Here is a 16527-nt window from a genome sequence, read left to right on the forward strand (position 1 = left end):
GAATCGTAAATCTTTTCCTTCGCTTGGTTTTGTTTGTATTGAGAAACTGGAAGGACCGTGAAAGACGCAGAGAAAGTGTCGTAAAGGTATTTGTGAGTGTTTTGTTTGTTTGTTCGTGTTTGTTTGGTAACTGTCTGAGTTTGTGTATCACTAGATCTAAGCACGTATCTGGAGCTGTCGCCTTGGGCCTGCACTTCACCACAGTCACAAAATGAATCTGTTTATCACCCATCACGAGCACTAACACACACACTCTGGACAGAAGACCATGTTTATTATTGTTGGACGGATAAGGTGTTATTATTTGGGCTGTTGTGTATTGCCGGGGATTATTATTTTGGTCACCAGACCCGGATTAAAAAAAAAAAAATAAATCTTTCCAAACCAGATTACAATTATCTGTGATTATTTCTGCACTGCATCACCTCTGCACCTGTTCACCTGGGGATTTCACGTCTGTTGTTATTTTTACATGTATTAGTGTTTTTATTCTGTTTAATAATTCACTGATGGTGAAAACAGAATGTCTTTAAAAGGTAGAGATAAAAACTGAAAATTTCTGCAATTTAGCATTTCCTGTTTTTCAGGTATACAGTTTAATATTTAGGAACATTTGTAAAATTACTAGAGAAAATGATCACTTTTGAACATGACAATGCATTTTTTTCTTTAGTAAATATTATATATATATTTTTTTTTTATAGTGAAAAAAACCACAGCCCTAACTATGGTTGTCAGGTTCCCCCACCCCACTAAATAATCATGTTTTTTTCAACACTGGATAGATGTGGATCTTCTTCCATTCATTGTGTCACCCACTCCAACACATTCATTCCCTCCTACCCAGTGTGCAGCGACTCATCAGAGCCAGTTTTTTTCTGAATAATTTTTCTTAAACTTTTCCTTAAAATCAAAATCATTTATTGATTTTGTTTTTAAAACAGAGAATTAGCAAGTTTGCTAAAATAAGAAAACATGTTATATATTTTAAAGTGCAAATAATATAAGATTTTACACAGTACCGTATAGCATATTAGTGGTTTGTTTAGAAATAGCCTCATTGTGCGTATATATATATATATATATATATATATATATATATATATATATATATATATATATATATATATATATATGTTATTTTATTTCTTTTCTTGCTGGATTAATCATCCCCTGTACTCTCAAAGAGGGTATTTATACATTTTTTAAACAGCCTGCTATATTGATTTTAGTTCAATAATTAAGGCTGTAAGAAAATTGTGAATTTTTGTATAAAAAAACTCCAGCCTCTGTGTAATAAAGTTGCAGTTTTCGTCGCAGTCATAAATCTCAAAGAGTTTGTGCACACATATATATATATATATATATATATATATATATATATATATATATATATATATATATATATATATATATATATATATTTTTTTTTTTTTTTTTTTTTTTTGTTAATTCAAAAACAATAAGAAAAAATACAAATAGATAACCAGAACATAGACTCATAGACTTAATACTCCCTCTTTATCCCCATTTGAAATTAAACGTTTTACACTGTGTTTCATTACAAGTGAAGAGTTGCAGCTAACAATAATGATGCATAACATACAGTACTTGCATCACAGCCCACAGTCTTGCTATGGTTAGCAACAGGAAAGAAGATTACTGATTGCTAGAGATGATGACAAGCCAATCCCCCACTAGCAAAAGACGATGTGAGAGGGACATTTCCTTTTCTGTTTCAGTTTATTTTTAGCATTATTTACATATAAATAATAGAAACACTGTAGTCACATTAAAAGTTGCAGCAACTATAAAAAGTGTTTTGTGTTAAAAGTTGTTGTTTCCGCAACAAATTCACAACCTACGATTTTCTTATAGAACAATAACTATATAACTCCTCCTGTTTGAATGCGCGTTAGGAAGCGTGAATCAATTGACATCAGAGCATAACTTCAAACCATGTGCAGTTTAGCTGCGCTCTAACAAAATGTATGATTGTCTTCAAAGCTTCGCTTTTAAGTCCACAGCGCACCCTGCTGTTTTGTTTAATGCATTTTCTGTTCTCTTTTGTCACCTGGTGGCAGGACTAATGAAGCGCAGCTGATTCACTGGTAGTCAGAAAAAAACTGCATCATTTTTACTTTATCACGCTGCGACAGTCTCGTGACAGGGGAATAGCTAGGTTTGGCTTTCACTGTATGATGAAGTTGGCCTTATGTACATCCATATGCCACACTTTAGATAAGACAATTATTTAGCAATAGTTACTAAAGTATCAGAATGTGGAGGTAAAAGAAGGCATCAGTTAGACCAGATGAAAGCTGAGACGCTAAGTAGAAAAGTGGGGCCGCCCATACTCCAGACTTGTCAATTATCATGATTACAGACACTGCTAAATTATTACACTCATTATGCAACCATTTATCATAACTTAAAAAAAAAAAAAAACCTTAATGATAAAGTATGTCTTATCCTGGATTCTTCAGATTCCCGCACACCTACTGTATAACTCACAGTGGAGCTAGCAGTGGGATTCCACAGCTGTACTGGAATCCAGAGGGTTTTGTTACTTTCTGCAGTGCAGTCTCAGTGGGATCCCACAGCTGTACTGGAATCCAGAGGGTTTTGTTACTTTCTGCAGTGCAGTCTCAGTGGGATCCCACAGCTGTACTGGAATCCAGAGGGTTTTGTTACTTTCTGCAGTGCAGTCTCAGTGGGATCCCACAGCTGTACTGGAATCCAGAGGGTTTTGTTACTTTCTGCAGTGCAGTCTCAGTGGGATTTCACAGCTGTACTGGAATCCAGAGGGTTTTGTTACTTTCTGCAGTGCAGTCTCAGTGGGATTTCACAGCTGTACTGGAATCCAGAGGGTTTTGTTACTTTCTGCAGTGCAGTCTCAGTGGGATCCCACAGCTGTACTGGAATCCAGAGGGTTTTGTTACTTTCTGCAGTGCAGTCTCAGTGGGATCCCACAGCTGTACTGGAATCCAGAGGGTTTTGTTACTTTCTGCAGTGCAGTCTCAGTGGGATCCCACAGCTGTACTGGAATCCAGAGGGTGTCGTTACTTTGTCATCCTGGCACTTTATCAAAGAAAAAAGTCATTAACCCAAATAATTACCATATTTTTCTTTTCTTTCTTTATCTAATGACAATGTTTGGTGAAACATATACCTATCCCCACCCATTCCCAAGACCACCCAGTCCTGAAAGTGAAGAATATAAACTCTTCAGCACCAGTCACAACAGTAAGACACCCATCTACAGTGCGTTACAAAGAAGGTCACAAGGAATATCACAGCAAGAGGGACAGACAATGCGTGTGAAACATCTTTTATTCCAGGAAATGTCTGGGCTGAGTGTGTTCTTGTTCAGGGCCAGTCCAATGACTTTGTGTAATACATTGCCAGGCCTGTAGCTTCCAGGAACTCCTACTACCTCTTCAGTCAAGAACTCCAGCCAGGCTGGAATAAAGCATGGAGCGAAACTATTGGTACTACCTATACAGGACCAACCGTGATCTCAAATCTCGGGCACGATTCAAACTCTGTTTCTGAACAGCTCTTAACCACTTCATTTTATTTCTGTTCCTGCTGCAATTAGGAGGCAGAGTCTGACCCAATTGTATCTTCACAAGGTGGACCCCTTTCCATTTACATCTTAGCACCCTTTGAAGATATCTTTTCATGGCTGGGCCCTTTGATTAATTGCTATGTGCATACAACATGTTTTGGGCCAATTTAAAATAACTAACAACATATAACAATGCACGATATAAGCCTCCTCAGTGGGAGTCTGGTCAGTGTAATTTATCTAAGACACCATGGTTTATAAAACTGCTCTTCTTTAATGTCAATGGGATTTTTAATGTCCATGAGCAGTCTGGACCCGTATAATGTCTCATCTGAAGCACACTGTTTACAGCGCTAATACAATGCCAGGGCAATGACTGAGTTTAGTGAGTTCACTTCTTACAGCCTCTCATTTTCTCTCATCTAATGTGGAATCTCATCTACATCAGTGGACCCCTGGAGTGTACAGTGCAGGTGGCTGTCCATGTGTGTGATACAGCGGCCCCTGTGAATATGGCACCAAGGAGTTGAAGGGCAGCAGACATGAGGTCATGCGCTTGATGACAGCCCTTGGCAACTTCAAAGCTACAGAGACTTGGCTCCAATTGAAAACAGTAGAGATTGCCCTTATTTAGTCTAAGTAGGTAAAGTGTTGCACTTAAAAATAAACTAATCAGATTTGAATTGTTAAGTCAGAATGATAAGGAGTTGAAGAAAAACTATTTTGGTTGTAAAATTCCTGCCTGACCCTGGTTATATCCATGCTGTAAAAGGGGTTTAGAAAATGGGTGGAAGTGAAATGTTTACAATGGAAGTTGTTTTGCCTTTAATGGAACTACCATAGGGCATGTTTGCAGAATTTGTAATGTAAGCACCATCTTAAAAAAAAAATCACATTTTTATATTTAATACATCTCATGAAGAAATTGAATTTCAGCTAATATAATCTATGGTAGTTTCATTAAAGGTTAAACAACTCCCATAGTAAAGATTTTCTTTTTGACTGGGATCCGCTGTGGCTGTCAGATACAGAACACAGCGATACAGAACACAGCGATTGTTGGATAATCCTCCTGCAATCTCAGGAATGAGCCCCATTGCCTTGCTCCTACGGCACCAGACACAGAACCAAGCTGGGCCCCTCTTGACAAAGAGCAGGGCTGCCTCGACACAACACTACACAGGACACAGAGATGGATGATGTGCACATTAGCCCCCAATAGATAAGAGTGCTTATGGTGTCTTTTTTCTAAAGGAAGCCTCAGGCCCAACTAACTGAGCTGTGGTAAAGTTGGGAGGAGTTTAAACTGTGTTTTCATATTTCTCTTTCACACAGAGTGCTCACAGGTCACTGTGGTCACCATGTTTGTTTTGGCCATTGATACACTGCGCTCCACCTCGAGAGTCACAGACAGAGGTATCTCTGTATCTCTGTTCCCTTCAGGTAATCGCTGGGGTTGGATATTCTGAAGAGTCCAAGAATTGGTGGGCAACTCGGGACAGACTTATATCTGCTACTACAGGACCCCAACCCAAACCCACAACCCCCTGCAGCACCGTCTTAGAACATAAGAAAGTTTACAAACGAGAGGAGGCTATTCGGCCCATCTTGCTCGTTTGGTTGTTAGTAGCTTATTGATCCCAAAATCTCATCAAGCAGCTTCTTGAAGGATCCCAGGGTGTCAGCTTCAACAACATTACTGGGGAGTTGATTCCAGACCCTCACAATTCTCTGTGTAAAAAAGTGCCTCCTATTTTCTGTTCTGAATGCCCCTTTGTCTAATCTCTCATATCCACAAACCGACTTGCTTTACTACGACCTGCAACCCGACACAAACCTACAACCCCTTGCAGCATCGTCTTCTTATCCACAAACCGACCTGCTTTACTATGACCTGCAACTCCCTGCAGCACCGTCTTCTCATCCACAAACCGACCTGCTTTACTACGACCTGCAACTCGACCCAAACCCACAACCCCCTGCAGCACCGTCTTCTTATCCACAAACCGACCTGCTTTACTACGACCTGCAACCCGACCCAAACCCACAACCCCCTGCAGCACCGTCTTCTTATCCATAAACCGACCTGCTTTACTACGACCTGCAACCCGACCCAAACCCACAGCCCCCTGAAGCACCGTCTTCTTATCCACAAATCGACCTGCTTTACTATGACCTGCAACCCGAACCCATAAGTGTTTGCCCTTTACCTACTGCCTGCGTTCACTGACTCTCACGCTCTCACATTCATGCACATATATCTACCATTCTCCACAGACCGACCCGATGCAGGACTCTAACTCGGGAGACCTTTATTTGCAGCATAATGCAATAAATATGGGTTGTTTTTATAAGAAATAGCCTATCACAGACAATGCAATGGTTGTGTACTAAGGGACAATGGTAGCTACAGTAGTAGCCAATATTAGCATAGTACCATACACCGCAATTATTATTATAATGCACTCCCCGATTATTCATATTAAACCACAGGGCAATATGGTTTCTAAATTCATAGTGTCATCTATAACACCTAATAGAAGGTTACTTGGCCTATATCCAAATGGGAAATGTGTTTACCCACAAAGTAAAGGCAACAAGTTAATGGACTGCAATACAGGGAAGGAAATCTGGAAAATATTTTTTTTGGAAACTGCAGAATCGTGGTCCATAAATACAAATCTGTTTCCTGACCTCATGGTTCCCCTTGCCTGAGAGATCTAACAAGACAGCCGCATTCCAGAGTGTTCAGGGCAGGCGCGCAGACATTCCATTGAAGCCATTGTGCTGCTGTACGCCTCGGCAGTGAGATTTCACTGACTGCAGAGGCTGCACAATGAGCCCTCTTCATCAACACCACAAAACCCTAACACTCCAATGAATAAAAAGGAGGAGGAGGCTATTCAGCTCATCGATGCTCACCCACTTCAGAGTAGCTGATTGATCTCAAAACTTTGTCAAGTCTTCTAGGATCCCAATGAATCAGCGTCAGCAGCAGGCTGGGCAACACATTTCATCCCCTCACCTCTCAGTAAAAATACATCTCCTAGCCTTTATTCTAAGTCTATTTCTTTTTTCTTTTTTTTTTTTTTTTTTTTTTTACATTTTGTGAAAACAAAAGTAGTAATGACGATTTGGCTTTGAGAATCTACTACATACAGTTTTGATGACGTTTCATTAAACTGTTTTTGTATTGATCTGTGTTATTCCTTGTTTCAAATCCTTTTTTAACACATGTATATTTGTTTTAAGTAATCAAATGAAATGCCAGTGTGACAGGCTCCGTTATGTTTATGTTTACAGCAGCTGTCATGGTTTCTTGAATTTGCCTGTAGAATCTTGTATCCCTTGGCTAACTAAAACCATTCCATTCACACAGTGGAGGGATTTCTTGCTACTTGCATATCATCTGGCACTGTTTCTGCCTCACTGTCCTCAACCAGCCCGGGGTCAAATCACATCCATTTTACAATTTCCACAGGGCAAAAACTATAGAAATGTATACAGGAGGTCAGCTGTACAATATCTAGAAAATAACCAAATTATTAATGGCATTATTATTAAAGGGTGACTTTTACATTTATACTATTATTTTGCATTAGTAAAAATGTTATGTACTAAAGCCATTACTGTGCTTTAAGAAAATACATGAGCTGTAATGTACTCACTCATTAAATCTGAGCTGCTCAGATGTTTGTTCTTCATGGCACCTAGTCTATTGTGCATACATCCATCTGGTATTATCACACTTAAGTGTAATTACTATCAATTGAGATGTAGAGCACATGGTTAACATTCAACAACCAGTCCACGAAAGCTGAAATACCAACACAATTTGTATCCTTGGTAACAAAATAGAAGCAAACAAACCATATAATTCTTAGTGTTTGTATAGGCTGCAAAACTGCAGAGAAATCTACAAGCTAGGTAATGTAGTGGATATGCAGGGCTGGCACTGCCCCTTAAGCACTCGGCTGGGTCGCTTATTCGAGCGTTCTCGCTCTTTTCAGCTTGCTGACTCTTTGAGTCTGTCTCACTTACTATTATTATTTATTGCTTTGAGAGCTTATTGTTATTACCTGTATATTTTATTACTTGTACTAACATTGCTTTTCTTTCTTTCAGAGTAAAACACAAGGTGTGTGTCTGTTGGCCGTGGGCCAGCTGGAACACTACAGCAGCGATCTTTTTAGATCATAGCCTGCTAGACACTCAGCAGCGGTCTTTATTAGACCATAGCCTGCTCCAGACTCTAGCTGCACACAGAGTTTTTTCCCTGTGTGTTGGCTTAGATCTCCTGATCTAAATTTTAATCGGGTTTTCTGAGGGATTACTCCCCAAGTGTGTCTCACCACACCCTCGCAGCGACCCGTGCATTCCCGTGCACACCCTTGCCCTGTGCACTATCATGCACACCCATGCACATCTGTGCCCTGTGCGCTCCAGTGCACACCTGTGCCCCGTGCACGTGCTCTCCCGTGCACACCTGTGCCCCGTGCACGTGCACACCCGTGCTCACCGGTGCGCCATGTCCGTGTACATCTGTGCCCGTACACTCCCGTGTACACCCGTGCACCATGCCCCGTGCACATTCGTGCCCGAGCACCCCGTGCATATAAGGCACATCCGTGCCATGCACCCCATGCACACCTGTGCTCCGCGCACACCCATGCCCGTGCACCCCGTGCATACAGTACATATCCGTGCAACCCGTGCACACCCGTGCCCATGCACATCTGTGTCCGTGCACCCCGTACATACCCATGCACCTCCGTGTAGCCGCGCACTTCCGTGCCCATGCACCTCCTGCACACCTGTGCCCCATGCACATTCGTGACCGTGCACCCAGTGCATACCCGTGCACTTCCGTTTCCGTGCACACCCATGCACATCCGTGCCCAGCACTTGTGGCTTGTGCGCTCTCAGTGCACATCGGTGCCCGTACGCCTATGCAGCCGAGCACCCCGTGCACTCATCTGTGCCCGTGCACTTATCATACACCATGTGCGCATACCCGCTTCTGTGCCCTGTGCACATTTGTACCCACCGTGCAACCCAGGCAAGTGCTGTGCGCTATGTCAGGTTTCCATAAATGCAGCTCTTGTAGCCAAAAACTGCCCCCAGAGGACCCGTATGAATTCTGTGTTTCATGCCTGGGTCCAGAACATGCTGCTTTGGCTCTGTCTGACACAGCATTCTGCGTTATCTGCGGGGTTCCAGAGGCGGGTCCTAAAAGCTAGAGCCAACAAGACAGTGGGGCTGGGATCGCCTTCTAGCAGGGGATCTCACTGTGAGTCTGTTCCCCCTTCAGGTGGTACAGCATCATCTCCTGCCTGCCTGCAACTATCCAGGTCACCCTTCCCGTCTCTCGGGCGATGCTCTCGCTCACCTACAAGGAGCGTGGGGCAGCTTCGGCTCTCCCCCTCCGAAGGAGCGTTTACCTCCCGCGTAGAAGTGTGTGTGCCCCAGTTCCGCTAGGGACAAACAGCCTATCGGGATCTCGGCCCTCACGGACCAGATTGGTTGTTTTATGGAGGTGGTGGTGGGACAACAATCACTCATGATGAGTATGTTGTCAGCCCCTGGCACCATGGCTGCGCCGGTTCCCGGCCATCCGTTCTGACTGTTGAGCCTGAGCCTGAGCTTGAGCCTGAGGCGAGCTTGTGCAGGAGGGATCTTCTTGGAACTAAGTGGATGAGCTGCAACAGGAACCGAAGGTATCTCCAGGACCAGCGTTGAGGTTATGGTTGTGCGAGCGGCTCAACGTCTATGGGTGGAATGGACCAGAGACAAGGAGCCTCAGGCCTCCTGGTTCTCCTCGGTTAAGCCAGTACAGAACAAGATACTACATCTTTTCCCTGACTTTGTCAGGGAGAGCCAGTCTTCCTGGTCCAGCCCAGAGTCAGCTCCTAGCACGGTGGCTGGAGCGCAGGTTTTTTCTTCCATGCAGGGAGCGGAGGGTGCAGGCTTGACAGCCATCCCCCCTGTGGACTCCGTCATTGCAGCCCTCGCACAGGCACCGAGCATTGGACCGGCCAAGGACCTACAATGTCCTAACAGACAGTGTCGGACAACAGAGATGCACCTCAAGAAGTCGTATGCCGCTTGCTCCCAAGCTGCCCGGCTTTCCAATGTGTTGAGCATGCTCTCTGTCTATCAGGCCATCCTTATTAAGGAGCTTCCTGATATGGTCACACTCGCTCACAGACAAGAGCTGAACCAGGTCTCTGAGGCAATCACCAGACTGGCCCAACTCACGGCCAGAGCGGAGGGCCGATGCCTTGTGGCGCTGGTGGTCACGAGACGGCAACTCTGGCTTTCCCAGGTCACTCCTGGCCATACGTTTGGCCAGCAGTGGAGGAGATGCTTCAAAGGACTCTGAAGACCAGGGAGGCATCAAGGCAGTATGCCCAGCTGCTTCCATGGAAGCCTGCCTTGCCTGCTAGGGCTTTTCCCCCTGTGGAGGCGACAACCTACGCCCATGTCTGCTTCTGCTCCTACGGCATGCCCGGCAGCACCTGTCCCACAGCGCCGTCGGCCTGCAAAGAAGGACAACTGGTGCCCTGGGGGGGCAGCAATTGCCAGCAACCCAAGGGTCCCACGACTGCACCCCCCACGTGGCCTAAGGCTCAGCATCCCTGAAGGACCGCAGCAGCCTTCAACCCCTGTCTCCCAGTTAGTATACTGGCAAACCAGCACCAACGATAGTTGGGTGCTCAAGACTATGCGGGCTGGTTACAGCCTTCAGTTCCAGTGAAAACCATCCCCCTTTCGGGGGGTGATCGTAACTCCAGTGAAGGACCCGCTCCAACGTGTGGCTCTCAACACTGAAATCCTGGCGTTTCTCTTGAGGCATGCCATTCGTGAAGTAAATCCCTCCTCTTGCAGGGAGGGGTTCTATTCAAAGTACTTCCTAGTGCCCAAGAAGGAAGGTGGGTTCCGCCCTATCTCGGATCTGAGACTTCTGAACAAACATCTTCGGATGTTACGTTTCAAGATGCTTACGCACCGCCATGTCATCCAGGCCATTTGGCTGAGTGATTGGTTTACCACCGTGGACCTGAAAGATGCGTACTTTCACATACCCATCAGGCCCAGGCACTGGAAATACCTTCGCGTTTCTACGAGTACTGCGTACTCCCCTTTGGCCAGTCCCTTGCTCTTTGCACCTTGTCCAAGTGCATGGATGCCATTCTGGCCCTCCTGCGGGTTCAGGGCGTTCGACTGATGGATTATCTAGACAACTGGCTCGTCTCGCTCAGTCACAGGAGCAAGTTCTGGCACATATGGTGTTGGTCACAGACCACCTCCAGTGGCTCGGTCTCACGATGAACCTGCAAAAGTGCCGCCTCCACCTAGACTCGTGTCTATGAAGGCCACATTAACAACTCAGAGAGTTACCACAATAGAGTCAACCATGGGTCCCATCTTCAGGAGGGCAGTAATCACCACAGACGACTGCCTTCCCACCGATACCATTGCTCCCCGCCTTGCTAGTGAAGGTCAGAGTAGAGAAAGCTACAGTGCTTCTGGTAGCTCCTCGGTGGCCCTGAAGGACCTGGTTTTCGACCCTGGTGCAACTCCTGCACGGCCAGCCGAGGCAGATCCCCCTGCGAGCGGATCTCCTCTCTCAGGCCCAGGGCGATCTGCGGCACCCGAACCCCCAGCTGATGCAGCTATGGGTCTGGCCCCTGAACAGGAACACCTGTCAGCTCTAGGGCTGTCACTGGCAGTTATTGCCACTATTCAGAGCGCGAGAACTCCCTCTACCAGGTCGCAGTATGCGTATAAGTGAGTTATTTCAGGACTGGTGTCTGGCTCAGGTGCCTGCCCCATGGTAGTTATCTTACAGTTTTTCCAGAGACTATTAGATGACGATAGGTCCCCTTCCACATTGAAGGAGTACCTGGCAGCCATATCTGCTTGTCACACATGCATAGATGGGTTATCGCCTGAAAACCATTTCCTGGCGTCCCAATTTCTTAAGGGTGCGAGGAGACGTGTCCTCCCAAGACATCTAGCCTCCCCTCGTGGAACCCTGATGTGGTGCTGGAAGCCCTTACAAAAGAGCCGCTCCACACTGTGGATCTGAAGTTCGTGTCCTTAAATACTGACTATTGCTTCAGCAAAACGGGTGAGTGACTTTCAGTGCACCCTTCTTGCACTTGCTTCACTGGAGACGGGTCTAGAGTCTCCATGAGACCAAACTCGGCATTTTTGCCGAAAGTAACATCCCCATTCCATGTGGAGTTGATGGCATTCCATCCTCCTCCCTTCTCTTCTCTGGAGGACCAACGGTTGCACATGGTCTGCCCAGTGTGGGCATTGAGGTGCTATATTGACTGTACAAGGGGTGTCAGACACACTGAACAGTTGTTTGTGTGCTATGGTTCTAGGATGCTGGGTCAGGCATTGTCTAAACAGCACCTGTCCCATTGGATAGTGGATGCCATTGCTCTGGCTTATGAATCTGCTAGCCTTTCCCCTCCAGGGTAATTGAAGGCACATTCTACCAGGGGTATGGCAACGTCCTGGGCCCTCTTTCGAGGTGTCCCAGTTTCTGAAATATGTGCTGTGGCTAGCTGGGCTATGCCACACACTTTCATGAGGTTCTACAGACTGAATGTGCTGGATTCCTCTGCTCCATTCTTTGGAGCTTTGGTCTTGGACTCTATTACACCAGTGGAAGAGACCACTTAGTGTTAGTCTGGATTAGACTGCTGTACTCTTTGAGTACGCTCACCAGCATTACCCATGTGATAAAAGTATCCCGCTACGATATCGTACTGTTAAAGACCCTCTGTTCATAGAACAGTGTTAGGACATATGTCTTTCGAACCACACGCTGGGGCGCTGTTCCGTGTGTATTTTTTACAAGTAGACCGATCCTGTCCTACTGCCGCATGGTCTCCCTCGCGACTGCTTTGGTACACAGTACCCATTAGTTGATGGCTATTTTCGAATTGAAAGAGAATGTAAGGTTGCGGATGCAACCCTGGTTCTCTGAAAGAGAAAATAGACATCAAGCAGCGAGGTCTCTTCAGTAGCCCTTGCAGCCTGAAGCAAAAGAGGCTGAGCTTCCTACGCTCTGCATAGTCATTCAGCACCCGAGGGGTGGGGCGTGACGTCAGAGCTATGGAAGCCTAAAGGCAGCTTTTATATTAAGCTCAGCATAATCCTATCACCTGATGGTGATACTCATTAGTTGATGGCTATTTTCTCTTTCAGAGAACCAGGGTTGCATCCCGCAACCTTACGTTTTCTTTTGTTGGTCACCAGACCCGGATTATAATTAAAACACCTGTTTCCTACCTGATTACAATTGTTTGTGATTTCTTCTGCACTGCATCACCTCTACACCTGTTCACAATCACTGGCCAAATTGCCACACATGGTGTTAGAAGTGAGATGGATCGCAACGCACTGGCAGAGCTGCTGGAGGCTCTGGAACACAGACGGGACATAAAAGAGAGAAGGAGGGAGGAGTGCTATACTGTACTCATTGAGCAGGTAGGGCTGGCAATGTCCACAGCGCCAGCTCCAATCGCAACACCCGTTATGTCGGCACCGAAGGCTCAGGTGATGAAGATGTCGGCGGAGGACGACCCGGAAGCATATTTGGTGGCATTTGAATGGCTGGCTACCACTGCAGCTTGGCCGAGGGAGTTCTGGGTGAGCCAACTGGGACCCTGCCTGACTGGGGAAGCTCAGGCAGCCTACCAGGCAAAGAGTGAACTCAACGCTTCCAACTACAACCTGGTTAAACAGGCCATCCTTTGCCGCCTCAATATAATGGCAGAAACCCATCGGGCACGCTTTAGGAAGTACCGAAGATCCTAGAGACACGCCCCAGGGTGGTTGCAGAGCGGTTGTGTGACCACATGGTGCACTGGCTGACCCTGGAAAATAAGACTGTGGCACAGATGGGGGAGGCAATAGTGGTGGAGTTGTTTTGCCACGTGGTTGGTGCCGATACCCAGGCGTGGATACGGCTCCACAACCCCTACACCCTGGAGGAGGCTGTGCAGCTGGCAGAAAACTTCAAGGACTTCCTAGCTTCTGCCTAAGATACTGTTGGCCCTTGCTCTTCAGAGCAGCCGACCCCTTCCTCTCTCTCCTCCAACACCACCCCCACTATCCACCCCGGGACCCAGACCTCCGAGACCACCGACCCCAATGGGCCCCCTTGCCTCCCCCCCATGGAGACCAAGGCTCCACTCTGAGCGGTGGGATATGTGACAGAAATACAATGAGTTCTGGTTGTAAATCTCCCTCTCGACCTGTGAGGGTGCTAAATTGCAAAAGGAAAAGTATCTGGACGGGCTGGCCTGACAATTAATTTCTGAGGTCAGGAAGTCAGTCAGCCTGGATGGAAGCGAGACTCTTTTGCAGGAATGTATTGACCCAGAAGATAAATGAGGTAGCAGCTGCAAGCTATAGACGCAGATGGAATCGTTTACCAAGGTATCATGCTGGGTAGCGTAAAAGGGGCCAGAGAAACGCTAATTTTTAACTTTGCTTGGGTTGTATACGTAAACATGGAAGGACTGAGAGCTGCAGTAGAAACTGTCGAGGAATATTCATGAGTGCTTGTTTGTTTGTTTTGAGTGTTAGTAATTGTCTTGTTTATTGTATCACTAGATGGCTAAACAAGTCCGGAGCTGTAGCTTTTGGGCCAGCACAAGCCGGAACTGCACTGCAAGAACTGTCACCAAATAACCTGTTATCACCCACCACGAGCACTACTACACGCACCCGGGACTGGTGACCGTGTTCTAGTATTGTGGAGCGGATAACGTTTATTGTTTGGGACTGTAAACTCGTTTGTCTGGCTCCACGCATTACACACTGTTGTGTATTGCCGGAGCGTTTTTCTTTTGTTGGTCACCAGACCCGGATTATAATTGTTTGTGATTTCTTCTGCACTGCATCACCTCTACACCTGTTCACAATCACTGGCCAAACTGCCACAGGACTGAACATTCATTGTAAAGTTTCTCCCTAGGACGATCCGCTCATCTTGCAGATGCTACTGTGCCTTTAACAATAAGGATTGTTTGCTCTTCTAGCAGACTAGATCACTTGCGTGTTTCAGTTTAAAAAAAAAAAATCTTGTAACCACATGACAGCTGTGGTACGTCTTGACACAACATGTAACCAATTAGAGAGTTGAAGGGGCGGGTTTTCTGTGTTAAGCACTTTGAGAGGCTAAAACGTTAAAAATGACTGCTAATAAAATAACCAATTATTTTCCAAGCAAAAATAGTGACAATGAATGCAAGGTTTTCAAAATAAGCTGGAGATTGACTCAATCCATTGCCTAATGGTATATTTGCACTGGCTATTTTATAAGATTATTTTCGGGTATTAACATTCAGTCCATTTTAAGTCATATTATTGTACTGTAAGGTACAAAAAAAAGCGCATTCCTTCTGTTGTGATATCGTAACAATATGTATCCAGGTGCTTGTGAGAGATATTGGGGGTTCACATATAGAGGCTGTACGCCTTTAAGAAGAAAGGCGTGATGGCATATCAACTGAACACTTGTCAGCTGACATACAAATGCTTAAGTGCAGAGGTGCTGGATTATTACACTCTGGTTTGATGCAACAGTTATGATGGAGACCAAACGAATGAATACTATTGTGTTAAAAAAAAATGTTTAAAATGAACAGTTGCATTTAAAATAAAAATCTAGAACAGTGAAAAACCAAAATAGACTTTTAAAAAATAGCATTAACAAAATGCCCTGAAAACTTAACATAAAGAAAACTTTTAAATGAAGCAATAAACTTAATAATTAAGCTAAAAAGGAAGTGAAAGGTTACCGCTTTTTTTTCTGTGAACTCTATATAAACAAAGCCGGTTGTCTTTTTATATCTAAAGTGACACTGGCAATGTTTGTATTTTTCTATTGTTTTTTTTCTTTAAGTTGATTGTCTGCCACAAACAGCTTGGCATGAGTTTCAATTGCAGAACAGCAAGCTATCATTACATTTACGCGTGAATCATTGTCACTTAATGAAAGCAGGCATTTTAATTGTCTTTAATAAGCTAAAGAAAACTCTGATTGCATGGATTACTTCGAGGCAGCCTTACGCTTCCTTGGTCATTTCACCAGGACAGTGACGTCTCTGTTTCCTTAATGATTGGCATGCTTCGCAGCTGGCGAAATGCTTCAGCCCTTAAACACTGCACAGGGGAAATGGCCTAAGAAGAGAAACGGCAGCAAACTGCCTGCAAGTCGTGGAAAGTGAGAGGCTTCTCCCCCCGCTGTGGTTCTAGATTAGACTTGTCAATAGCAGATGGAAGCGTGACAGGTAAAATCAAGGTCATCACCCCTGTAGTTGTGTACTTTATACCAGTAATCTTAAGAGAATCCAAAACACAAATATAGAGCAGAGAAAGACAGCAATTAAGCTGTCAATTCCACATATTTTTACACTTGTTTTGATTCAGTGCTTTTGATTTTGTTATGCTAAAATCATATTTTCCCCTGATGACATACAGTCATACAGTCAAAGAACAATAATTGCCTGTTTTGCTTGTTTATTTTTTCAGGCAAATCTGGGAGTAGTGTGAGCAGAGAAGGCACAACTCCAGCTCATTACAAATAAACAAATCTCAAACCACAAAACCAAAAGAATGCATTTAATAAACCCTGGGATTCATTAGAATTAAGAAACAGCACAATAGGCATTTGCAAGTATGTGAAACAAACAATGAAATAATATGCTGGCAGGCTACTGACTATGTATAGGAGCCGCACACACTTGTCCAGGTAGAATTCCAATCAGATTATTCATGCTGTTACATGTGTTTACACATAGCAGTTGTGAATAGATTAAGTTTTGTGATGGGATACAATGTTTACACTGCTACTGAGGAATCCATAGCTGATGGCATTCCCTCCGAGATAACCTTTGATCTAAAAAGAAAATGTGTGTTCATTC

The 16527-nt window shown here is 44.9% G+C and overlaps 1 protein-coding gene across 2 annotated transcripts in view; it reads right to left on the minus strand.

Moving 5' to 3' along the window:
* Positions 1-16527, minus strand: part of LOC121303624 (astrotactin-2-like) — a 728767-nt gene that overhangs the window by 28150 nt on the left and 684090 nt on the right. The window lies entirely within an intron of this gene.

Source organism: Polyodon spathula, chromosome 34 (assembly GCF_017654505.1).
Source record: "Polyodon spathula isolate WHYD16114869_AA chromosome 34, ASM1765450v1, whole genome shotgun sequence".
Classification (NCBI taxonomy): domain Eukaryota; kingdom Metazoa; phylum Chordata; class Actinopteri; order Acipenseriformes; family Polyodontidae; genus Polyodon; species Polyodon spathula.